This window comes from Callorhinus ursinus, unplaced genomic scaffold, assembly GCF_003265705.2.
Source record: "Callorhinus ursinus isolate GAN/ISIS: 27379988/994484 unplaced genomic scaffold, GSC_fseal_2.0 scaffold21, whole genome shotgun sequence".
Taxonomy (NCBI): domain Eukaryota; kingdom Metazoa; phylum Chordata; class Mammalia; order Carnivora; family Otariidae; genus Callorhinus; species Callorhinus ursinus.
Window position 1 is genome coordinate 28109207 of NW_027397083.1, and position 26424 is coordinate 28135630.

At 49.2% G+C, this 26424-nt stretch overlaps 1 protein-coding gene and 1 non-coding gene across 2 annotated transcripts in view; one reads left to right on the plus strand and one right to left on the minus strand.

Annotated features, from left to right (window-relative positions):
* NAV2 (neuron navigator 2) overlaps nt 1-26424 on the minus strand; it is a 724028-nt gene that overhangs the window by 472430 nt on the left and 225174 nt on the right. The gene's annotated exons all lie outside the window — the stretch shown is intronic.
* Nucleotides 19052-19186, plus strand: LOC112829861 (small nucleolar RNA SNORA1). The gene has a single exon (XR_003209777.2). It is a non-coding gene; the product is annotated as a small nucleolar RNA SNORA1 (small nucleolar RNA).

The following is a 26424-nucleotide window of genomic DNA, read 5'->3' on the forward strand; positions in this document are numbered from 1 at the left end:
ATGGAATGTATGTTTAAAAGACAATGGGGTACCGAGAGTGAACCCTAATGGAAACTCTGCATTTTGGGTGACAATGTACCACTCTGGTGCAGAAAGTTGATAGCAGGGAAGGCGGCCTATATGTGGGGACATGGGGGGTTACGGGGGCATATGGACTCTCTGTACTTCCTCTCATTTGAAAATAAAACTGCTCTAAAAATAAGCTTTATTAATTAAGGTGGGGGAGAGAGAGAGAGAGAGAGAGAGAGAGAGAGAGAGAGGTGTGGAGCCCAAAGACAGACATAAGCCACTCCAGGTCCAAGGGTTTCAACCGTGTTCTAAGTCACCAAGGGGTTTCTGGGCCACCAGGGCTGGGGATGGAGCGGAGAGCCACAGAGCCTGCAGCAAGGCAGTTCCACCCGCCCACCCCTGGCCTGCTCCCTGCCGCCCTCCTCCCCCACTCCCCCAGCCAGAGCTACCCGGTTTTTGTTTGTTTTATCAACTGGGGTTCTGCATAAACTCCAATTGAAGAAGGATTGCGTTGCTGGGTCATGTTTTGAAGACCTCTGCTTCAGAGGCTCAAATGGGGTGAGACCACACCCCTCCCACTGATGTGTACAGCCTGACATCTGCAGAGCCCTTTTACAAAAGGGCCCTAAAGGCAGGCAGCTCACCTTTAGGCCCTAGGGCCAGGTGGGGCAGGTAGAAAGTGCTCAGTAATTATTTATTGCATGAGTAAATGGCTCATTTGAATTTTACAGCAAATTAAAGAGGTGGGCAAGGCAATTGGGGGCAATTTTTACTCACCTTATGTCACATTTACTGAGTTGCTTACAATGGACCAGGCACTGCGTTAATCTCTCCACATGAATTAATTCACTTAATCCTCATTCTTCACCTTTGAGGTAAGTAATATAATTATTGACAAAACAAGGGCACAGCAAAGGTCACTAACTTGCAAAGGTCACACAGCTCGTAAATAGCAGAGATTCCAATGCTGGCAGCTTGGCTCTTAACCAACGAAAAGTGGTTTCAACCCAGCAAAACCCAGGCTCGGAGAGTTGTAGCGAGCCCCCAGGTCCAAGGGAAGGTTACTGGTGGGGCCCAGGCTTGGATCTCAAGAACGGTTCAGAAGCCCTCCCACCGCATCATGACATCATGACAACAGCCTGGGCAGGGCATGGGATGGCCAGCTCCCCACCACCTAGTAAACAACAGGACACGCCAACCCTGGGAGACCAAGGGCAGCACTTTCCAGGAGATCCTCCCATACCCAAGGCCTGTCTGATGCAGAAACAGGCTGGGAAAAGAAACAGGAAGACATATTCAGAACAATAATAAAAAAGAAAAATGAAAAACACATCTCTTTTCCTAAAGTCTCCCATTCCATTCACAGCCTCAGCTCAGACACTGGGTGGACCTCAGTCCCTTGTGGAACTTGGCCGGCGAGGTCCCTCTGATCTGGGAAGGGGCTGGATCTGAGCCCAGAGGGAGAGGGGGTGGTACTTAATGTCCAGGCACGCAGGCAGGGAGACTCAGGCTCTTACCACTGCATCCATCCATCCGTCCATCCATCCAGCCATCCAACTGATGGAACTACAAAGAATAAATGCCAACATCTGTTCTTAAGCTGGTTGATCTCTGGGCTTCCTCTCTAAGACCGAAGGCCGCCATTTAACAACTGCACGTAGGCAGGCTATGACAAAGCTCTCCAAGCGACGAGGCATTTAGCGACGAGACATTTTACCTGTGAGAGGCTGTGTTATGTACATATTATAAAGCAATAAGAGATTCCTGGGACTTTGAAGAGAGTCTATTTTATAGAAAGCTCAGAGCCACAATTATAGCCCACATCCAGGCAGCATGTTTGAGCCTATGGCACGCATTGCCTCAGAAACAATTTCCTCATTTCCCCCCTCTTTATTTTCCTCCTTTCCTCTGACTCTCTTGATTGATATAGGTTATTACCTTGCATTAGCTTATATATTTTAAGCTTCCTCACATCCCTTTTGGAATACAGTTGAATCATGAAGGAAAAAATGATGGAATTAAACTCATGCGGATGGAATAAAGAAGGGATTTATTTCAGGAACTGAGATGAGCTCCCTGGCTAAAGCCCCACATGGAGAGCTCAACATTCCTTGTTACCCTCAGCCATGTCCCTGAGGACGTCACTGCTGTCACATGAAGGATTGCCTCTTGCTGGCCAAGAGACGGCAGCCCATCCAGAAGCAACTGTCAGACCTGATTTGGGCCATCTGAAGAGGAGGCCCCCGCCTCAGTGGTCTCATTGTGAAATGGGGATTATATTAGTTCCCAGCCTGCAGGACTGCTGGGAAGGTGAGCGGTAAAAGCTCTCTAAGAGCTAGCTGTTATTGCTGGTGGGTTTGAGTTGGCCATGACTAAAGCCAAGTTTAAATCTTTGCACCAGAGCCCATGTGGACAGCCTGAGCAGTGCCTTCTCCCTTCCACTCAGGCTTTGAAAGTAGAGCAGGAGTAGAATCTTTGAGAGTACAGAGGCTCACATGGGCCAAGAATCAACTGTTCAATTAATCCTAGATATTGAATGGTAACAGCCTCCCTAGTTAAGGCTGGAGGAGGCTTGCAGGGGTCAGCTTGTTTGCTAAGTTCTCAGGGGTGTACAGAAGTGAAGACATGGTCCCTGCCCTCAAAGAGCTCAGTGTCTACCAAGGGAGACCAACCTGCAAACCACCAGCACCAGCACCAGGAGGACTGAGCTGTTCAGGGCTCCATCTTGCCTTTAGGCCTTTGCCCATGCGGTCCCCTCCACTTGGAACACCATTCCGTCCCTCCACCCTCTCTTCAAATCTCTCTCTCTCCCCTCCACAAGTCTTTTTCAACTTGTGTTTCTACACACTTGTTCTTAATGTATTTTGCAATGCCCTTTTCCCCCTCCTCGCTTTTCCCTTTTGTCAACTTCAATCTTTTTCCCAATTTTATATTCAGAGTTGGTTACTGTCCTTTTGGTAGTAATGCAAATGACTAAAATATGCCTGAATTTTATTAATTCATTGATCAATTTCATGTGGTATCTGCTTTTACAAAGGCCTATGCTGGTGTGTGAGGCAGAATAATGGCCCTCTAGAAATCTCCATGACCTACTTCCCTGACCCCGGGAAGGTGTTACTCTACATGACAAAAGAAATTTTGCAGGTGTGATTAAGTTAAGGATCTTAAAATAGGGAAATGATCCTGGATTATCCAGGTGGACCCAAAGTAATCACAAGGGCCCTTAAAGATGGAAGAGAGAGGTGGGAGAGCCAGAGAGGGAAGGAGCCCTGAAAACACAGGTCCCCATGATGGGATGGGTTGCGGGCCAGCCCCCTCCCCCGCCCCCCAGAAGGGGGGTGGGAAGCCTCAGGACACTGGAAAAGGCAAAGAAAGAGTCTCCCCTACTGCCTCCAAAAGCCCTGTTGACATCTTGATTTTAGATTCTGACATCCAAAAGATAATATATTTGTGTTGCTTCAAGCCACAAAGTTAGTGGTAATTTGTTACAGTAGTAGTAGGAAACCAACACGGCTGGCTTCAGAAGAGAGAGATGAAACTGTTTCTCACAGAGTTTTTATTTCCTAGTGTCAGTACAACCAGACTTTGTGTGTGTGTGTGCACGTGCGTGTGCGTGTGTGTGTGATGGGACTTGCCCATATGGCATATGGACATCTTTTCTCCCCCAGATCATGGCTGACACAGGACAGGTTTCCTCAAAATAAATGGATGCTCTCCCCTCAACTGAACCTTTGTGTGGAAAGGGGCTCACATGCCGAAGTGGATTTGGCCTGCACACCCCTTCCTCTGAAAAACATCAAGGGCATCATTGTGTTCACGCACTAACAAGCACCGCCAGGCGGTTGGCTTTGCTCTGCTTGTGCTTTCTTTCTGCAGTGACATCTGTGGGTCTTCAGCTGGCATCCGGGTACTGTGAGGGACAGGGCATGAGGGGGCACGGGCTGGGGGCCCAGGGAGAGGCAGCAGGCCCGAGGGCATTTTACCATTTGGAAACGTACCTCCATTTTTACAGTTAAAACATGCATCCTACAAGAAGGACCCCAGATCTTTTAGTTGATAAACGGAGCTCTGAAAAGTCCTAAAAGAGTCCATTTGCTCTGTTGGGAGGTAGAACATAGTAGAACACGGTGATGAGGAAAGGTGCCAAAAGCTGGATTTGAATACTGGCTCCTACTGGCTGTGGTCCCTGGGTTCATTACTGTTCTTTTCCTCATCTGTGAAACGGGAGAATAGGGTGATTCTGGGTACACAGGAGATACTGCATTTCTGTGGATAGCACAGCCCCCCAAGAGAAACGGCTCTCACTACCATGGTAGCTCTTGCACTTAGCCCCCAGTCTAGTGTCAAAATGAAGGGTGGTAAAGAAATAAGACGAAGGTTCTATGGGCAGTTCTCCTGGTGGAGGAATCTCTGCTGAAAAGCTTCCAAGAGGCATGAAATATTTTTTTCTTTGGTTCCCTCTGGGCATGAAGCCTCTCTTCCATGCTGTGATGAGAAGTCTGTAATCTGAGCTTCCCGTCTTGCATCCTGCTCAATGGACCTGTTTACGTTCTCATCCCCCACCAGGGTTCTCAGGCCGGCCTACCCATTCACCAGAGGCTCCAAGGCTTGTAAGGGAAAGAGCTGAAGCTGTGAGTGGAGAAGTCAGCCTTTGAGGCCAAGTAGCCACTTACTCTTGCCTTTGGAGCAAGAAGTACAATCCGCTGATTGGGCAGGAAGCCTTCAGGATGGGGTCAAGTAGCAGCGGATACACTTAGTGCAGAACCCATCATCCTTGGGCTGCAGCCTCAAATGACAGTTGGCCCAGCTCTGCCTAAAAAGGCAATGCTTCTCTGTTCACCAGGTGCAGCTGCCATGCAGAACTGGTCCCTGGGCCTTGCAGAGGCAGCAGGAAAGCTAAGAAGGAATCATCCTGTTTCTGCTCTGGGCCAGGAGGGCGCCCAGTTCCAGGGGCAGACAAGAGGGAGATCTGGGAAAGAAGTCAGGATTGGGCATCACGCTCACCGCCCAGGGGCCCATCTGAGCAAAAGCTGGAGGGCTGTGAAGCTGGGGTCACTTCCCCGCTGTGGCCTCAGTAGGCCCCAAGGGACACAAAACAAGAGGGGGCCTCTCACCGGCGAGGAGGGGAATAGAGCCCAGCTGTGGGCAGACTTCTGCTCCCTTCCCTGGTCTGGGACCTGGGACCTGGGACCTGGGCCGTGGGGATGAAGGGAGTACACTGGCTAGAGCAGCGCCCCTCCAGCTGCAGGGTGTATGCTCTGAATCACTTGGAGTCTTGCTAAGATGCAGATTCTTTTTAGTGGATCTGGAGTGGGGCCTAAGGCTCTGCACTTCTCGCAAGACCTCAGGTGGTGGTGGGAGGGCAGATAAGAGAGAGAAAGGTGGAAAGGACAGAGGTGCTACGGTGGTGGGGGGACTTACAGAGGAGCACTGGGCACAGAGCCTGGCACCCTGACCTCAGCAGCTCTGACCCCTGGGGCAGGCTGAGTCTCTGAGCCTCAGTTCCCTCATCTATAAGTGAGTATTGAAGATTGAGACTTCAGCATTAGGTTGAGGATTAAATAAAGCAACAAATGAGAAAGTAGCCAGCGAATTGCCTGGCCCATGATAGTATCCAATATCCAATACATTTTGAAATAAAAAACAAAAAAGTAAATAAGCCAGTGCAGGATCTTGACAGCCAAACAAAGGAGCCTGGCTTGTGCTGCCAAGAAGGCAGTCACAAATCATTCCCAACTCTCCAATAAAGCTAGCCAGCCCCCCCCTCCTTCATCTCTGCTGAACTGCCTCTGAGCAATTACGAGTACTTAAGTGGAACTCAAACAGATAAAATTATAGAATTCTGAACCAGTCCTGAATGCAGACCTCTCGCTAATTCTCATTAATCTTTTGCTTTGGTCTCAATTGCTGTGATTACACAGACCCCGATTTCCTGGAATAATCGGCTGGCTCTCCCCGCTGACAGATTCCAAGATGAGCAGCAGGTTGCTGGGGACGGCACATGAACAGGGCATCCTGGGGACACAGCACCGCCTGCGCCCGGGGCCTTGAATCAAACTCTGGTTAAACTAATGAGAGAAATGACCCATTTTGCAGGGTCCTCAGTAGAAGCCCTCAGAAAAAGGCGGCCTCTAGAATGAATCCTTTCCAGTCAAACAAAACAGCAAAGGAGGTAGCATTGCCAGGAAGATTGTGTCGTCGAGGCTGGGCCCTGCGGCACCACCCCACCTCGCGCCTCCACTCTCCCAGCCTCATCTGCTCTCTCGGTTGCTTGGGCCTTCTGGGCTAGGCAGAGCCTCAGCCACTTTTCGTTATTCTTTTCTTTTTTAAAAATAATATTTAGAAATGACTTTGGACCCAGAAACTTAAACATTTCCACCAAGCCATTTCTGCCCCCTGCGGTGTATTTCTTTAAGTAGAGAGAAACAAAGCTGGCATTTCACAAACAGAACAAGAGGGAATGATGGTAAATACACTTAAAATCAGCAATAGGGGCGTGTTCCTTTACCTTCCTTGTGAGAGAATCTTAGATGGGGCTGGGCTGGAGGGCCAGGAGTTTCTCCTGCAGGCCCAAAGATCTAGATGAGAATGGGGGAGCCGCGGGGAGCCTGGGTGGAGGCCTATCAGCATCTCCTCTGGGTGTGTTTCTTCCAAAATATCCCTTGCTCTGCCTCCTCCCCTCGACCTCTCAAGAAGCCCGTGGAAGTCCTGTGTAGTGGTCAGGAACCTATCTGGGCTCACTCACTGGGAGACCCTGGGGGAAGGTAATTAACTTCTCTGAGCCTTAGTGTGATCACAAGTGGGGCTAATATTACCATATGAACCTCATGCGGCTGCTGTGAGTTTCAAAGGAGTTAATACCTGTGAGGTATTTGGAACACTGCTGGGCACAAAGCAAAGTTCAATAACTTAATATGTCCCAAACCACCAGTAACTAGCATGCCCCCAACCTCTTGATCCCACCCGGCACACCCCAGTCCTTCCTCGGCTCCCCATCTCGGTAAACAACAACTCCATCCTTCCAGTTGCTCAAGGCCCCAAGCCTTGGAGTCATGTTTTTACTCCCCTTTTTCTCTCATACTCTACCGGCAATGCATCTGCAAATTTTATCAATTCCACGTTTAATGTACATTCAGAATCTGGCTGGTTCAGCCCACCACCCACACCCTGCTCCAAGCCAGAGTCATCTTTCATCCCCACAATTCTAGTAACCTACACAGCTCTCCCTGCCTGACCCCCTATCTCTCCTCCACCCAGCCTCCAGAGTAGTCTTTTTAAAACACTTAAGTCAGATTATGTTTCTCTGCTTAAAACCCTTTTTACTCAGAATAAAAGCCAAGTTTTCACTATGGCCCAGGAGGTCCTATGGGACCTGGCCCTACCTCCTCTCTGAAGCTATCACCTCCCTCTATTCCCCTTGCTCACTGCTCCCAGCCACACTCTCTTCCTTGCCATTCCTTGAGCCTGCCAAGAATGCTCCTGCCTTGGGGAATTTGCACTTTCTGTTCCCTTTGCCTAGAACACTGTTCCCTGAGAAACCTTATGGCTTCCTCCTTCACTTCTTTCAGGCTCTGCTGACATGTCACCTCATCAGAGAGGTCCTCCTTGAACCTCCTGTATAAAAACCTTTCATTAAGCACTATAACCATTTCTCTGCTTCATTTTCTTTTTTAGCTCTTATTATGGGTTAATATTATAAATCTGGGGGATAGGTTTCTTTTTTCCCTCCTCCTTCCTCTATTTTAAGCCCTAATATAGCAGCAGCTCAATTCCTCTTCTCCATTGCTTTATTCTAAGTCTCCAGAAACATGCGCGGCACATAGTAAGTGCTTTGCAACTATTTCTTGAAAAACTATCTCCCTCATTCCTGTCCGCCTCTAAGACAGTCCCACGCTGTGCGCAGGATGACCTGCCTACAGCACCGATCATATGATGCTCCTTCATGGCTCAGGAACTACCAGTGGCCCCTTGCTGTCCACAGGGCAAAGCTACTATTACATATAGAAGGCCTCTCGTGGTCAGGTCCCACCCGGCCTCAGGTCCCACTGTTGCCATCAGCAAGCCCCCGGCTCCTGGAGCAGCAGAGTACCATTGTCCTCTGGGTGGTGACCCTTCACTCATGCTGTTCCTTCAGCTTGATCCATGTGTCAGACTATCACCGGAGTGGGTTGAATGGTGGCCCCCCTGAAATGATATGTCCGTCCAGAACCTGTGATGGTGACCTTTGTGACTCCAGGCCAGGACCCCAGGCCACAGCCACCAAGAGCTGGAAGGGGCATGGGACAAACATCTCCCCAGAACTGTCGGAGGGGCAGGACTCTGCCAACACTTTGACTTTGGACTTCTGGCCTCCACCCCTGTGAGAAAATGAATTTCTGTTGTTTTAAGGCACCAAGTTTGTGGTCATCTGGTATGACAGCCCCAGGAAATTAATACACTCCCTTTCAAAACTACTGTAGAGATGCAGGCCTTGCCTCCCAGTCCTGCTGGGTCTGAGGTGACCCTTCTATACTTAGATGTCCCTGCTTCCCTGGCCAAAGCTCACTGGACCGAGGATGGACAGGTGGCCCAGGCTGAGCTGGTCAGTGTCACAAGCATTGGGAAGCGTCGGTGAGGCCACAGGGCACTGGTGGGAAAAGTCGTACAGGCTCAGAGCTGGGCTGCGTGAGGTTGTGCAGGAAAAGGAAGCTGAGAGAGAGGAGCAGGACGGACGCTGACAACAAAGGAGACCAGAGGTCCTGACGACTCTCTGGCTCCCACAGAGAAAGTCCTGCTCTCTGCTTCCAAGGGTTCCCTTGTATTTCTCCCATATCCATCCTCCCGCCGCTCTACTTTTCTTCGGCCTGGCTTTTCCTTGAGAAGGCTGCTTTTCCCTGCCGCCAAATCAAGCCTGATCTAACAGTTGAGCTCCAGTGTCACCTCTGGGAAGTCTTCCCTGACTCCACCATGTGGAGAAAGAGGACCAGACCCATGGTTCCTTCAGCTCTGTGTCCCCGTCAAGATTCATTGTCATCACTCATGATGTTTGCATGCCGTCCTCCCTGGAGACTGGGCTCATCTAGTCATGGAATGATCTTTTCGTATGCGTCCCAATTTCCCAGTCAATTACCCAGGGGGGCACAGTGGCTGGTACCACAACGGATAAAGAGATGAACCAAGGAATGAATGCTACTCAGCTCTGCCCTCGAACTTGGAGTCAGGTGGGGAGCGAGTCGCTCACTGGGGGCATGTGATGGGGCAGCATGGGAGTGGGGGTGGGAGCAAGAAGAGGGGTGGCCAGGGAGAGGGGAGGTCAGTGCTGGGGGATGCAAGGGGACGGAGAAAGTGTGGAAGCGGTGGCATGGGTGATGATGACTGCAGGAACAGGCAGAAGGCAGTGCGGAGCAGGGAGGACTTCTGACTTGGGGGGTGGGGAGTGGAGGGATTTGGGAGGAGGGAGAGGAAACACCTGCCCCTGGAGCAGGGCAGAGAGGGCCTGACTTGAACAGAAGTTCCAAGATGGGAGTTGTGATGGGGGCGTCAGTGAGGCGGGTCCTGGGGCCTCCGGCAACTCATCCACTTAGCTGACATCCAGCCAGCCTCTGTGCCCAGTGCCCGCTCCACAGCAATGACAGATAGCAGAATTCAAACACCAGACTGGAGCTCTTAAGAGAACAAGAACTGTATCTGCCGTTACAAGGACCAAGACACAGTCAGCACATACCCAAAGCATGTGTGGAGCACTTTATAGTTTATAAAGTGCCTTCTCACATACGCATGATTACCAAGTCATGTGGCAGAGCAGAAAAGCCGTGACTGTTGCTGTGGGAGCTGACTTAAGGTCTTGCGTCCACCATTTGGTTGCTGTACAATCTTGAGCGCATGACGACCAACCTGAGCTTCAATTTCCTAGTCTGTAGAATGCTACCAATGGCTAGTGTTTATTGCACACCTAATGTATGCCGGCTGCTGTTGTAAGTGCTTTTATGTGTATCTGATATCTGGACCATCAAAATGACCCGATAAAATAGGTACTATCCTCACCCCATTTTGCAGGTGTGGACACCGAGGTTCTAAGAGGCTAAGTAGCTTGCCTGAGTCACACAACTGCTCAGCTGAAAAGAGAAGATTTGAACCCCTGTATTCTGCTCCCAGAATCCATGTTCTCAGCTCACTGTAAAGACCACAGCCCTACCTCCAGGGCTTTGGGGGAATCAGATTAATATACACACAAGTGGTTAGAGGTTAGAGGTAAATCCTGGCCATGGCTCTTCTTTCGTCCCATGCTTGTGGGGGCGTCAGACACGTTGGGTGCTTTAGCAGATACTGCAGAACCCTGGCATCACTGATGGCCCAGCCCAGTGGTCACTCACAGCAGGGATAGTGCCCCTCTGCCGGGAGCACTCTCGCTCTGAGAGGGATGCTGGACCATCAGAGAGGGCAGGCCAGAAGTGCTGGGCTGCTCGCACGCCAGGAGCACCCCTCAAGCGACAAGGCATGTGAGCTGGAGGATAAGCACCCTGTGGTGTCGCTTCCCAAGTCAACGACTGGCACGGCGGTCCCTCCCTTGGGGTCTGTTTGGAAGCTAAGAAGTGGATCAGTTTGGAGAAAGAGGAAAAGAAGAGATATTACCTGTTGAGGCTTCAGGTTTTTCTGGATGCTGTCAGGAGAAGAGCTAGAGAGAAGAGAGGCACAGAGGAGCCCTCAGACAGAAGGGCAAACTCCCCGGAATGGGACGGAGGCACTGGCACCCCCGCATGCGGTTCCTCAAGCAGATCAGCCCCTCAGCCCACATTTCACTTAACCCTCCAGAAAGACTGGCCATCAAGGGATTCTGGCAAGAGCCCCCTTGCCTCTGGCGGAGACTGCAGGGGCATTCCTTGAAACTCTGGGACATGAGCATAGAATGGGATAGAATGCGCACAAATAAGCTCCCATTGTCGAAGTAAACTGAGGCCCGTTTCATGAGGCTGTTTTCTTTTCTCCCCACTGCCCACATGCCTCCGCTCAAAGACTACACTTGTTTGCTTACTTATTTAATCCCAAACCCTCTGCACCTTCAAAGGGCCCCTTTGTGTCCAGGATGAAGTGGAGCATTTCTGCCTTGTGGACACGGTTTTCCAAATGAGCTTCCAAACACAGAAGAGCCCCGATTCCTGACAGTAACATAGCACTGGGATTCGGGCTGGCGGAGTCAGTGAACAGGAGGGAAGAAGAAAAACAAGAGACAGGATGCATTTTCAGCAGGTTCCTCCAGACCAACAGTTTGCAATTTCATTGGAAAGGATGCTCAGGAGGAAAGAGACCAAAGAACATGGTGGGGAAAAAGCAAATTCCTGGCTCAGCAGTGTGACTTCTTCCCTTGACAAGATGGGCACAAGGGAACAGGGACAGGACACATTGAAAAGGGCTGAGACCAGGCCAGCGTGATGGGGAAGGGGACTGTCACCTCCCAGCGAGGGCGGCTTGAGTCACAGCCCCTGGGCTGGGTCCAAAAGGTTCCCTGCCCATTTTATTCATCACTGAAGCCACAGAAACACTGGGAACAGAGGGTGTCTGGCTGGAACTGCCCGGCAAGTTCCACAGGGGGAGAAGCTTTCAGAGAACATGGGTGAAGTGAAAAATCAGCACAAGAGTTTAAAAAAAAAAACAAAAAACCTGGCCATTAAAGAATATATTATTCGGAACTGACCCAACAAAATTCAGAGGGGATATTTGCACTGAGATGCACCCTGTTCCCCAGTGGTTCAGGTTCTTCTAATAAGAGGCAGGATTACCTAGTGGGCAAGAGCTTGGCCGAGGAGCCAAACCGCCTGGGAAGAAATCCCCCAGCTATGCCACCGACGTGCTGGGTGACTTTGGGCAAATGCTTGACCTTTCTGTGTCCTTTGGTTTCCTGATCTGCAAATCGGGGCTGATGCTAATAAATGTACTTACGTCAGAGAGCTGTCTGTGAGGATTAAATGAGTAAATATGTCTAAAGCACCTCAAGAAGGATCTGGCATATAATAAGTTACCAACACGTGCTAACTATAATGACCACACAGTTTCAACAGAAAATAGCTCCTTGGCGCTACAATGTCCTCACAGGTGCAACAGAATAAAAGTTAAAAAGGCAAAGCAGCATGAAAGCAGGTCAGACCGAAGAAGGATTCCGGAAGCTAGGAGACCGTCCTGCCTGGAACAAAGCTGCGGATGGCCTTACCTGCGCACAACTCCCAAGGAGCACAGACGGCTGATCACTGTGCCGGCCACAGGTGCAATGAGAGCTCTGAGGTCCCCCTGGCATTTCCAAGTTCTCGGGGTGGCAGGACGGCCCAGTTAGACTGCAGATTGGAAGTGTGGCTGAGACTGGGACTCTGTCGCCGCAGAGGAAACAGCACAGCCCCTCCTCGCACTGAAAAGCAGCTCTGCCCTCTGGCTGTGCCCGTAGCCGCCGTGGTTGGTGACCAGGGCCCGGCCCCCCGGGGCAGCAGAGGGGCAGAACGCAGGCACGGTCCACAACTGGAGGCCAGCAGCACCGTGGTCCCTCTGTGCGGCAGTGACATTGTCTCGAACCCACTTGCCCTTCATAGCAGAACCCCTTCACATCCTCCGCTCAAGATAAAGGCCCCAGACTTTTCCATGCAGAGGTATCTTCAGGGGCGATGAATGGCCATTTCAGACAGACACACGCACCCCAGCTAAACCCACAGTTCTGTGCAAACATTCCTCACGCACCCCCGGAACCCCAATTTTTTTCAGTTAGACTGCTGCAGCTTGAGAATGAAGCTACAATTAAAACAAAGACAAAGGGCCACTATCAGTCATTATTTCCGAAATAACAAGCAACTAATTGGGACTTACTGTTATTAAAACCTAAAGTGCAGGCAGTAATTGAACTACGGCTAACGAGGATTTCGGCACCAGGCTCTGCGGCCACCACTCCATTCCCCTGTTTCCGGGCGCAGGGGTCTGTTGTTAGAGGAAATGAATGGCCTCTTCATAGTCCTCCAAGAGATCTTAGTCATTTCAGAGATTTCTGCTGGGGAAGACGGTATGGCCGGGCAGTGAGACAAGGCACAAGTGTCAGAAGCCTAGGAACACATGGAGGTTTCTAGATGGGCTGCCATCCCTCTCAGGATGATGACATCATGCCTTTGGGAAATGGCTGCAGGGTACTGTCAAGTCAGTGGGAAAAGAGCGGAATTGGCTCCTTTATAAATAGATGTAGTGAGCCCCTGTAACCTATCAGGAGCTCCAAGAGATGTATTTATACACATCAACTCATTTACTCCTCCTAACTGCCTTAGGAAGGAGGTGCCATCAGGAACTGCTTTATAGAGGAGCGCACTTGGCTCAGAGAGGTGATGTCACCCGTGGGAACTCACCTGACCACCACACAGAGGGGAGCTAAGGTCGGAACCCAGAAGGAAGGGGAACATTCTTGCAAGCAACATGGTGATGTGAGCAGGTGTAGAGTCAGTGGGGACAGCTGGGTGTGACCATCTTCTAGCTGCCTGGTGAGCTTGTCAGGTTACCCTAACATTCCATGCCTTAGTTTCTTCGTCTGGGAAGTGGGGATAATCATGGCTCTCTAGTGGGTTTGCAGTATAGACTACACAACATGCTGCATAGAAAGCATTCAGCACAGTGCTTAGTGCGTGATGAATGTTCAATAAATGCCAGCTATTATTATAGGTGCTGTTCCAGTGCTCTCGGGAGCAGCACTGAGTGTTGAATGAAACTCATCATCTGAGCATAGCAGGGCTTTTGCAATAGTGGAAGCCATGGAGGTCTTCGTAGAGTGTCTGTCTGCCTCCGTCTCTTGGGAAGGGGGCAAACAAACCCAGAGGGCTGGCTCTGCTCTGAGGCCACTGCCCTGGCGTTCGGGGCAGCGGGAAGCTGGCCAAGCTCCCAGACAGCCTGTCTCGGGCCGGGAGCACAGAGCCGTTGCCTCACCAGCTTGTAATGAGCTGCGTCTCCATCCTGATTAGGGGAACAATCTTCACTCAGAAAGATTCAGGGGAAGGAAGTGACAGCGTCGTGGGGACAGGGCATAACCTCGCCTCCTAAGGAGGGGCTGGCTTCTGGGGAGCTGATGACTTGAAGGTCACAGCCCAAGATGGTGCCCATCTCCAGGGAGGAGGCTGTGCAGACCCCACCGGGGCAAGTCTGGGTCAGAGTAGGAGACATACCAGGGCCAGCCCAAGCCTCTGTCTGCAAGCTGGGGAGGCAACTGCTCGCAGGCTCTGGTTTGCCAGGAAGGCAAGCAAGGAAACTAATATTCTCTGGGCACCTTCTGGGCACCAGGCCCGATGCCAGCCTTATGACATCATTACTGCCATCCACACCGTCCTATGAAATAGAACGTTAGGGCACCGTCATTTTCAAAAGTGTGGATTGCAGCCCATTACTGGGTTACAGAAACAGTTTAGTGGGTGACAAATAGCATTTTAAAAATAACATGATTAAAAAAAAAACAAACGGAAAAAAAAAACAGAAAATTTCAGAGTGCACTGCACAGAGTACGGATTAGTATTGTCTTGTGGGAGTTGTGGAAGCTGCATTTCTTTAGTGGGAGTGTGTTTGGGAACTGTGTTGTCCGGGGGAACAGAAATCATGCCCATTTCATAGAACTGTTGTAGGGATGGAGTGAGTCAATCCTGTAAGTGGTTAAGGCAGTGGAGCCCGGTTTGCCAGCACCGCCCATGTCCCCTTGCAGACAGTCCAGTTTCCCCGTACACACCAACAACATCCTGAGTCTCTCTCCTGAGGGTGCTCTCTGGCTGTGGGAATACATTTAGCCCAAGCACAGGGCAGGTAAACCGTGGCCGAGTGAATACCCCAGGAGCAACTCTCAGCCTCTGAGGACCGGGGAGCTGGTGGATTAACACCTCCTCCATGCAATGATTCTGAGAATCTCCCTCCCAGTCTCTCAGAGGGTGCCCAGTAGGGCTGAGCCTCAGTGGCCCACAGAAGCACTCCCTTCCTCATCTCCCTGCCCCTCTCTCACTCTGCTTCCTGGGGCCCCCTCCCAAATCAACTTCCTACATCTATATCCTTGTCTGGTGTCTAATCTTATTTTGGATGAACCCAACTTAAGACGAGCAGATCTGGCACAAAGTAAGTGCTCAATAAATGTTAGTTTGTAGGAATCATGTTCTTCTTGAGATAGGATCTGCATAAATACTTGATATGCACCATCTCATTTAATCTTCCCCTGAACCCTCTAAGGTAGGAACTGTAATTGTCCCCATTTTCCAGATAAGGAAACCAAGGCTTAGGAAACTTCAGCTCCTTGATCAAGGTTACATAGAAACCTTACATAGAAACCTACAGAAAGGGGAGAGCTCCATTCCGGACCCATGTGTGTTACCAAAGCCCTTGTTCTCAACCTCTGCACTCCATTAATCTGCACAACCAGGCTGCCCGTTAATGCCTATTGCTTCCCCCATCTGACAGATGTGCAGATGGAAAGTTCAGGGAAGTTAAGCACTCGGTTCTCACACTGGCACCGCGAGGCTGGGACCAGCACCGGGCATTCGGACTCCTGGGCCTGTGCTTCCCAGAACCCTGGGAAGGGCAGGCATGGGAGAAATCCCCTTCCTTGTAAACAAGACCCCGAGGTGGAAGCTGGCCAGCTGTCCGTTAAACTTGCAGTACAGGAGAGAGGTAGGATGCACATGAAAAGAAGGAACAGTCTTAGCAGGTTTACCGGGACTTCAGACAGAGAGAAGTCTGTTCTCGTGCTTGTACCTCAACTTTTCAGCCTTTTGTTAAATGGGGCTGATGGTCACATATTAAGTGCCCCACTCACTGCTGGCTTCAACTTGCATCTTCTCATCCTTACCTCCAGCAGCCCCACCACTTCCACCAAAGTACCAGGAGTTGTATGTGCCTTCAGTCTGAGCTCCATCTGCATACAGCTCCCTGTGATTATTCACTAAACATCTGCTATGTGCTGGGCATCGTGCTAACCTCTTGGTTCTTCAACTGCCTCTTCTAGTAAATTGAAATAATCTTAGTATCCTCTTCACGGGAATGCTATGAGGATTACATGAGCAAATTGTGCAAACCACATATCTAACAAAGGACCCATATCTAGCATATATGAGGACTCCCAATACTCTGCATTAAAAAACCAAACAACTCAATTAGAAAGTGAGCAAATGACATGAAAAGCCATTTTATCAAAGAGGATATATAGATGGAAAACAAGCATGTGAAAAGGTAGGCAACATCACTAGCTCTTAGGGAAATGCAAAATAAGACCATGATGAGATGCCACCATACACCTATTAGAAGAGCTAAAATAAAAAAATAGTGATAACAACAAATGCTGGTGAAGATGTGAAGAAACTGAATCACTCACACATTGTTGGTGGAAATGTAAAATGGTACAGCCGTTCTGGGAAACAGTTGACTCTTTCTCAAAAAACCCAAGAACTGTACTCCTGGGCATTTATCCCTGAGAAATGAAGACTTATGTTCAAATAACACCTATACATGAATGTTTATAGCAGCTTTATTTGTAATAGCCCCAAACTGGAAACAACCCAGATGTCTTTCAATGGTTGAACTATGGTACATCCATACCATGGCATATTACTCAGTGACAACAAAGGAATGAACTATTGATACACACAACAACTTGGCTAGGTTATGCTGAGTGAAAAAAATCCAATCTTACAAGGTCATATACTGTGTCATCCCATTCAGATAACACTGTTGAAATGAAAAAATTCTGCAGATGGAGAATCTACTAATGGTTGCCGGGAGTTAAGGGTGGTAGAAGGGAGAAGGCTGGTATTTCTATAAAGGGGGAGCATAAAGGAGGTTTTTGTTGAGATAGAATAGATCTGTATCTTTTTTTAAAGATTTTATTTATTTTACAAAGAGAGAGAGAACAAGTAGGGGGAGCAACAGAGGGAGAGGGAGAAGCAGGCTCCCTGCTGAGCAGGAAACCTGATGCAGGGCTCCATACCAGGAACCTGGGGTCATGACCTGAGCCGAAGGCAGCCGCTTAACCCGACTGAGCCACCCAGGTGCCCCAATAAATATGTATCTTGATTGTGGTAGTGGTGACACAAATCCATACAAGTGATGAAACAACACATACCTATAAACACATCATCATAACAATGTCAATTTCCTAATTTTGATACTGTGCTACAATTATAAGATGTAAGGAGAAAACTGGGTGAAGGGTATGAGGGATGCCTCTATGTTTTTTTTAAAGATTTTATTTATTTATTGAGAGAGAGAAAGAGAGCATGAGCGGGGGGTGGGGGGTGGGAAGTGGCAGAGGGAGAAACAGACTCATCGCAGAGCAGGGAGCCAGATGTGGGACTCCATCCCAGGACCCCAAGATCATGACCCGAGCCAAAGGCAGATGCCCAACTGACTGAGCCACCCATGTGCCCTGCAGATCTATGTTTTAGAGGAGTGGTAAAGAGTTTCGATCATTGCCTAAGTAAGTACTTAATCAATATTAGCTTTCATTGTTATTACATAATTTTCCTTATTACTGTATACAAGGCATTTCATTTAATGCTCACAATAAGTTTATGAGGAAGATTGTTTTTACCCCCATTTTACGGACTGGAATACTAAGACTTAGGCACATTAGATAACTTGTCTAAGTTTACATACCCAGAAAGACCTAGAAATTGAAGCCAAAATCCATAGACCTCCCATATACATGTGGGTACAAAGGCCAGTAAGATCAAAATCTCTGCTCTAGTCAAGCTTATAACATAGTGACTGAATTAAGAGATATAACTCAAACCCAAGCAGAATGTCATACATGCTGTATAAGTTCTGTGGGGGGACAGGAGCTGGAGGAAAAAAAGAATTCCAACTGAAGAGATCTAGGAAGGCTGCCTGGAGGAGGTGGCATTTGGGATTGTTTTGAAAATAAGTAGGAGCTCAGTGGGCATGGAAGGGAGTAGTGGTGCAGGAAAAGGCATGTCAGGCAGAAAGAACCTGATTGTTAAGGGGTGGGAGTGTTTGGAGGAGAGCAACAAGCCCAAGGCATGTGACCAGAGGCAGATGCAGATTAAGGAAATGCAGAGAGCAGTCAGCGAAGATGGACTTGGAATGACAGGCTAGGGATTGGGTTTGTTCTCCCAGCTTTGGTTCATTGTAACCTCCAAAGTCTGCTGTGGACATTAAAAGAGGCAACGTCGACAGTACATGCGCAATGAAAACAATGTACACAACAAGGGGCCGTGTTGAAACAGTCAGGCAGGGCTGCACAGGGGGTTCTGGGCTCCCAGGAAGTGAAGAGGTCCTGGAGGTCTATATAAGGACCTCCAGATAAAGTTTTCCAGGGTCCTTCCAAGGCCAAGCCCCAGCAGATCCTGAAGGCAACCTCTGCCTCTCGGGTGTCCTAGGGCCCCACAACAGTTATCCTGGGCTTTGGAGTTTTCTTTCTTTTTTTTTTTTTTAAGATTTTATTTGCTTATTTGACAGAGAGAGAGAGAGAGACGGCACAAGTCGGCAGAGTGGCAGGCAGAGGGAGAGAGAGAAGCAGGCTCTTCGCTGAGCGGGGAGAGCCCGATGCGGGGCTCGATCCCAGGACCCCGGGATCATGACCTGAGCCGAAGGCAGCCGCTTAACCGACTGAGCCACCCAGGCGCCCCTGGAGTTTTATTTCTTAACGGTAAATTAGGAACCCTATAGTTAGTAAGTTAGGAACCATACAGTTAGTAAGTTAGGAACACCTGTACTTATTTATCTTCCTTCTCTTTGCTAACTTCTGTGTGCTCAGGATCCAAGACTGTCTGGGTCATCGTTGAACCTGGCTCGGAGCCGACCGCATAGAGGTGTCCAGATTCAATTCCATTCCATCGATCCAGTGTTGATTTATCAGGCACCTGCTAAGCACAGACCCTGTGCTTGGGATTGGAAGTGAAAGAACAAGATGCAGTCCCTTAGCGGAGAAGAGACAACCATGGTGCAACACACACCGAGCAGTGGCTGAGCCAACGGTCTAGAGGCAAAGCGACAGGAAACTACCCAAACTGACCGGTGGAGACAGTAACATCTGCGTAACTTATCTTTAAAAATGTGGAGGTGAAGCCTCATTCTCCAGGAGAACGGGCCCTGCTGGTTGTTGTGTCCAGAAATTCTTAATGTGGATAAACTGAAACACAGACCGTGCCTCCATCTCAGTAAATGTATTGCAATGGTGACGATGAGACCTGTAATTTTTTTTTGCTAAGGTCATGAGTGAATATTGGAAGTAAATGACCTCCATATTAAAAACGTATTAAGGAATAATACATTTTAGATCGCTAGCCAAAATAGCAATGTACTTTCTGCAGTCCGACTTCCAGAGCTCTAAGGTGAATCATTAGAAGAAACCAGAGTCCAAAGACACTAGGTGGGAAACTGATGAAGTGGGTCATCACTATGTCCATATTCCAGTGAAAAGAAGAGAAGCTCAGGAAGAGAACTGTGACAAGGCTGACTGACAGACAATGGGGGATGAGGGGGTGTTGACATGAGATCTTTCAAAAAGGCCTATCTTGAAGATAAGCCGACTCAGACTTTTTAGGAACTAGCTGACTTTGATGGGTAGTGGAATGAATCATAACATGTAAAACTACTTAAGTAAAAATTTATTGACTAAAAAAATTTTTATGGACTTAAAAAATTGTAGAACTGGTATCTGGTTGTCTGTGGGTGTTTGCAGTTAGGATTGTTGCTCGAATGTTCACTTTGCTTTGCCTTTACTGGACTATTCCTGGGGCCCGGTTTAGCTGATGCTTTGGGAAAATGATTTTGAGCTGTACAGATAGCTTTTTTCAGATGTACACTTAAGCTACAGAAGGAAGAATTAGATAAAAGGAGCAGCTGAGAGGGACCTCAAAGATCCCCTGGGACACCTGCTTTCAACCTTGGTTTTCTGGAGCCTCAGGGTTCCAGGTGGGCAGGGAGACAGCTCTGGGGTAGGGAATGCTGAGGGCCGGGGCTCAGGGTCTCCTGCCTCCACCAAAAGAGCTCAGTGGAACTTTTCTTGCACATTGACATTCCAAATAAGTTGGAAGAAAGCTTCCATGGTTTAAAGGTTCAAAACCCACTAAGCTCGTCCTACACAGCCATCACCATCTTCATCACCATCATCATCATCACCACCACCACCACTATCACCACCACCATCACCATCATCACCACCACCACCTTCATCATCTCCAACATCACCATCATCACCAGCACCACCTTCATCATCATCACCATCATCACCATCACCACCACCACCTTCATCATCATCACCATCACCATCATCACCACCACCACCTTCTTCATCATCATCACCATCATCACCACCACCACCATCATCACCATCATCATCATCATCAACACCACCACCATTTCTCACCATAGCTGATTTGGAGTGTTTCGCATGTGCCCGAGGCTGTTAAAAGTGCTCTGCATGCATTATCTTGTAATCCTCACAGCAACTCTAAGCGGTAGGTACTATTATTATCCCATTTTACAAAGGAGAAGACTTAGACCCATGGGTTATATAATTTGGCCAAAGGACACAAATTATAAACAATGGAGCCCGGCTTTGAGCCTATGGGACTGGCTTCTGCACCCACATGGTTTTCCACTACCTGGTACTGAGGAAGGTGGGGCCCAGAGAGAGGCAGGGACTTGTCCCAGATCCCACAGTGTGCTCAGCAGGGACAGAGCCATTCCCCTGTAGAGCTTCTTCCTTCTGACCTGCTCCTTCCTTCTCTCCCTCTTCATCCTCAGTGTGCCTTCTAGAACTAACTCACAAGTGGTTTTAAATAGACCGTCTCTTGGTTGCCAGGCATCTGTGCTCCCATCCTGGGAGCAGCTGATGGAGAGGAGCTGCAATGGCTGGTCTGCTTCAGGCACCCCTGTTCTGAATGGGGCTGGGGCTCTCTCGGTCTACTGGCTTTGTTTCTCACCCTCTGCTCTAGATCAAGTGGGCTTTGGGCAAGGCATTCCAGACACTTCACAGGCTGCTCTGTCTGTCCACCCAACTCTGTTTGCTCCTCTACACACACCGTAGCCATTGCAGATAAGTATATACCCTGCCCCTTTGCCGGGGCTGTTCCCTCTGCTGACAACACCCTTCCTGACTTGTTGGCCTGGCGTACTGCTCCTCAGATGTCCCCTCTCTAGGGTCCTGACCTCCTGCCAAGGCAGAAACAATCACAACGTCTCCAATACCCTCCCTGTAACAGCACCTGTCACCTGGTACTCTAACCATTGACTGACTCCACTTCCTTGATTCAAAGACATGCAGGTGGTCCCATTTTTACTGTACTAAAATCGGGATGGTTCTGACAATCTATGCTCCTCACTAATTTGGGAGTATTTCTTGCCTCCTGAAACACTGTTGCTGAATCGATGAAGTATTTTGTTATCAGTGTCATCTTAGGATCCAGGAAACACAGGACTTCTCTTTCTCCCTCCAGACTGAGCTCACCTGGGTTGGGGTGAGCCTTGTGTCTCTGGGCCCCCAGCAGGTAGCACAGGGAGGGACAGAGGAGGGACCACTTGGTGGTGAGTTGTGATGCTCATGAGCTGGATGGTGCCCTTTGTGTCCAGGTCGCCACGGGTTACCTTCAGGGCTTTAAACTCCAGTCATTTGCCCACTGCCCATCATGTTCATGCAATGGCCTTAGCAAGAGCAGCAGACTTCATTTCCCCCCTGTGTTAGTTTGCTACGGCTGCCACAACGAAGTACCACAGACTTGGTGGCTTGAGGAACAGAAGCTTATTTTCTCCCAATTCTGGAGGCTAGAAATCTAAGACCAAGGTGTCAGAGTTAGTTTCTTCTGAGGTGTCCTTCCATGGCTTATAGATGGCCGTCTACTCCCCATGTCTTCACATGGTCTCACCACTGTCCATGTGTCTTGTTCTCCTAATCTCCTCTTCTTATAAGGACACCAGTCATATTAGACTAGACTCCACTCCAGTGACCTCATTTTAACTTAATCACCTCTTCAAAGACCCTATCTTGGAATACAGTCACGTTCTAAGGTACTGGATGGTAGAACTTCAACATATGAATTTTGGGGGATACAATTTGGACCATAACACCCCCCTAAGGTTGAACAAGCTCAGTAGGAAGCATGCCAGTTGCAAAGTCTAAACTGTACTTCACCCTGTGCTCTGCCTCCACTTCCCTCTCTTAGAAGTAGCCACAACAGCCCAGCCCCTCACGCTTGGCTTTCCCCGAATTTCCAAGAGAATTTTTCAGCATACCTTCTTCTGATCTCTGTTATCATCTATTTAGTTCCTGGCTCCTCATCCAGGCCTTCCAACAGAAATTTCCAAAGGCAGCTGCCCACCACTTTTTCAAAAACTTAGCTTACTGTTGTCCTACACCTTGCCTATGGTATACATCACTAGTCAAACACAGCACATTTTCTTGCAGAATCTAATGCCAGGCAGCCAGGCCAAGTGCGTTAGCTTGTGAGTTGGGTCATACTTGCAGTTATGGATCTCGATGTCCTTGAAGGGACATTCTAATCAGAAATCCTGTGGATCCTTGGGTACAACATCCATACACTAGATTGTCTGGGAGAGTCCCAAATTTATATGATTTTTACTCTCTTCAATAAAAGCAACTTATAAAGTATTGAATAAGTAACGATGAGTGTCTGGATTCTTTTTGGGGAAACATTTGGCCAACCCTTGGACTCTGGGCCCAACAGATACAACTTCAATGTGGCTAGGTGACCAGGAATCTGATCTTTCTGTTAGATGGCCCAAGCTAGGGAACAAAGGAATAGAACTGGTAGGATATTCATCCACTCAGTTATTCCTTTCACAGACATTTACTGAGTACCTATTATATGCTTGGCACTGCTCTAAGGGATGAGGATTCACTGTAGCTACAAAGGCAGCTATAGTCCTCATTGTTGGCCAGGTGCTAGACCCAATAGCATTCTATCTGTATTTAATCTTTCATGGCCTCAATTTTGGTACATTTCCCTTTCTATAGCAAATATTGCTCATTGTCCACTAAAATTCATGTACTCCCTTCCATTACACATAGTTATAGATGTGAAGGGGTCTCCCTCTCCCAGCAAGCAACTACAGTCCCCAGCCCCCTTGGCATCTAGGTTTAGCCACATCCTTCACTGACAGAATATAAGACGTGACAAGAGTCACTTCTGGGCTGAGGCATATGTGAAGCAGGTGAGCCTTCCCTGCATTCATTTCCATTTCCATTGGCTACATGCAGGTTACTTTACGGCTCTAGAGAGGATGGTGAGGTCACAAGGTAGAAGGAGTCAGGGTTCCTAAATCCCTGGGTGGATGAAAGCCACCCACTGTCGCCAGATAGATCAGCCTTGGACTACGGTGTAAATTTTCTATTGCATTTGGGCCTTTATACATTTTGGAATGTTTTTGTTACAGAAACTTACATTACCCTAACCAACACAACTTTTAAGTGGAGTCAGTCTCATTGCTACACCAATCAAGACATATCTTTGTAGCTCCATTGCCTACCTTCAAGAGACCTCTTGGGTGTGGGCACCCAAAGGAAATGTCCCTCAACCAGTAATCGGCCCTTCCTCTAACACCAGTGCCTTTAACGCAAACTATGAGGGTTTTCCATGCAAGGGGCTTAAACAGTCTGGTAAAAACAAGCTTTCAACATTTAAGAGCGCCGGGCCCTGCTGGGGGGCCGGGATTTTCATAAATTAGCGAAGAACTAACTGTAAAGCTTCCCTGAGAAATTCCCAAGCACCGTATTCCTTTGCCTGGGAAATCAATCTGGGTCCAGGACAATTTTCTAAGCAGCCAGAAATCCTTTTCTGGGTCTCCAGCCCCACTGGCTGAGGCCCCATTGCTCACTGAGTGAGCAGGCAGAGTAAGGACCACCTGACAAATAGAAATTAGTGAATCATGGAAGCCCCAGCCCCACAACTGAATCAATAGCATGAGTCAGAGTGCTACAGAAATAAAGAAATCCCATTCATAAATTTCCTCTCACCCCAGCTTATGAGCTTTCGAAGTCATAAAGTCTACGGGCAGCCAGAAAACCTACAGTTGTCCAATTAGAGGTTTTATCCAGGAAAACACACATTTTCAAAGTTACTGTTTGGTCCCCATATGCCGGGAGAGTAGCAGGCTGGTTTGGTGTGTGATGCCTCTGGGCTTTACAGAACTTTCCACTTCAGTGAGATAAAACAGAGGACTTCTCAGAGCCTCTCACCCCCGAGGTGCAGCGCACGAGGGGCCTAGAGACACCCATAGCCACCATTCCTGGGAGAACTCGGGAAAAGCTGGAATTGACCTGAACCAGATCATCTGGGAGGGGAAGAACAGCTTAGTGTTTACTACTTACTATTCTTGAGTGCCAGGTCCTGTTCTGAATACACAGCATACATTATTGCATTTAATCTGTATCACTACCCTGCAAGGGAGGGTCTATTTTTTTCTCCACCCTTCAGATAAAGAAAGTGAGGCTCAGAGAGGTCAACTGACATGCTCAAGGTCACATGGCTCAGTGAGTGACAAGGACCAGATCTGAACTAGGGATTCTAAAGTACTTGAACCTCTACTTCCTGTTGCCACTGATGATCCCAGGATCTTGCTCTCTCTGTCTAGCCACGTCAGCTGTGCAGGATGGACATTCAGATTCAGGCCAGAGTGCAGCATGTCATTACCAGCGGGAGCTCAGTTGAAAAGTGTGACCCATGTGGGGAGCCAGGACTGGAGAGAGCCCCTAATATTTGCCAGGCACTGTCCTAACATTTTACTTAGATTATCCTGCTAAACCCTCATCATCGTTCTGCAAAAGAAGTATTATCAGACCCATTTTACAAGGAAGGCTCAGAAGAGTGAAGAACTTTCTTGAAGCCACATGGATAGAATGTGGTAGAGGGCCTACCTGCACAGAGACCTTGCTTGCTCAGGAACGTTATGCTAGACACTGAGTTTACCCACCTATGCATCAAATGGCTTCTATTCTTGGGAGAGATTTCTTTTTTTTAGCAAATGCCACCTCTACTTGGGCACATTCAACTGAGACCCTCCCTGATGGTCTGGGATATTGAGGCTTGCACATTCGTATTTACTTTTAGGCCCCTTCCTGGCTGAGTAATCTTGAGAGTGTCCCTAAACCTTTCATGGGATTCACCATGACCCTAGACCGGAACTAGACCAGAGGTTGGCCAATTTTCCCTTGAAAGAGCCAAAGAGTCAGTATTTTAGGTTTTAGGGTCCAACCATCCTCTGTGTGGCCACTGCTCAGCTCTGCCACTGTATTGTGAAAGCAGCCATAGACCGTACAGACGTATGCGCGTATGGCCAGAGTTGGCCCACAGGCCTAGAAAGTTTGCAGCCCCACGATCTAAGTGGTCAAAGGATCCCACAAGTAAGTGAATTCCCACTGTGTAAGTGCTCCAAAGGAGAGGGAGCGCCATGCTCTGAGAGTGTATTCCCCAGCAACTGGGCTCAGGGTGGGTGGTGGCTTGGACAAGGTCACTCTGTGAGTCAGCCCAGGGCTGAGACTGGGGTCCAGGTCTCCTGCTCTCCCCTTGGGATCCTCCTGGCACGCGTGGGCTTCCTGGCCATCTGGGAGTCTCCTGCAGAAGTGGGGCCGGTCCTGCAAGCCCAGTTAGGGGCAGGGGGACTACAGGCTGCCCCGGGGAACAGCGTGGGGTTTCTGCAAAGGATGGCGGAAGTGGGGACTGGGGCCGCGGGGCTTCCACCGGCCAACCGCTGGCTCCTGTCTCCCCAGCAGGGCCGGGCGCTCACAGCGCCTTCTGGAGAGTGTCCTGGCTGCCGCCGCAGCACACACATGCACCGGTGCTAATTTATGAAAATCCCTGCCCGCGGAGGCCAGGGCTTGCTGCACTGGAGCCCGCCTGAGCTGCTCTTCTCCTCTCTTGTAGCCACAAAAGGAAATGTTGGCGAGGTCTTCAGAGGAGGGGCGGTTGGTGGGGAGGGGACGCTACTGGATTTAATAGCAGGAATACGAGTCATTTGTCTTATTGTAGAAAAGATGTGTGTTTGGACGCAGAAAATGCTCTGGATCCTTTCTTTCCTCCCCTTGCAGGCATGAAAAGCCTGGAGCAAAACAAAACGCTGCTGATTCCGAGGCTATTTTGGGCGCCTCTCACTGATTGTCAGCTTCCGAGGCCCTCGGCACACGCCGCCTTCTCAAAGAACGGTTTGAACAGATTGGAATGGGGAATGAATGAGCATCTTGCCGTCCCTGCCGCCGCCGCCTCGGCCACTGCCACCACCATCGGAGCAGAACATAGCCCCCCAAGGCCCGGCCTGGCCCGGGTCGCTCAGTTCTTCCCTGTCCCAGATGCCCACGGGCCCCGTGCTTCCTGCCCGCGCCGTGCTTGCTGGCGCCTGAGCTGGGCTGCCTGCCCCGTGCCAGGGAGCTCGTTACCGAAGGAAATAACTCCGATAAAGGGCTAAAAATAGCCTGCAACGATG